Raw genomic sequence first — 561 nt, 5'->3', positions numbered from 1 at the left:
GACTCTGCCCAACACCACAGCCCCACAAGCACACTGACGGTTCCCAGGCGTGGGGCTCATCCTGTTAACAATTTCTCATGCATGTGCCCCGGGAAACGTGTTCGAGTCATGTTGCGGGGGCTGTGCAATGAGAATCAGCTCCTGCGCAGATCACAAAGGTCACCAGTGTTTCAAAGTGGATGTTTTGGAAATTATGTTAGGAAGACAATCCAGAGTTTCAGGGACACACCTGTGACCACGGGGAGGCGAGAGCCACTCTGACCCCGTCTGGTCTTGAATCTACTCGCATCGGTGGCCCACCGGCGGCACCGGAGGAGCGCAGTGTGGGTCCTGGGCCAGCTCTGCGCCGGAGGCTCTGGGCCATAGGAGGCGGCCGGTCCGGAGGGCACGGTTCTGCCGCGGGGGCTGGGGGCAGTGACTGCCTATTACTTTGACTGTCCCTCCCAGAAATTATTCCCCAGGAGGAAAGTTCCTAGAAAATATTTTGCCTTGAAATTACTTAAAACTGATCCTGCTTGGTGGCAATCATGTACATTATGCAAAAAGATGGAGCACTCAGTT

Source organism: Miniopterus schreibersii, assembly GCF_964146895.1.
Source record: "Miniopterus schreibersii genome assembly, chromosome: 9".
Classification (NCBI taxonomy): Eukaryota; Metazoa; Chordata; class Mammalia; order Chiroptera; family Miniopteridae; genus Miniopterus; species Miniopterus schreibersii.
Note: the sequence above shows the minus strand (reverse complement) of the source record.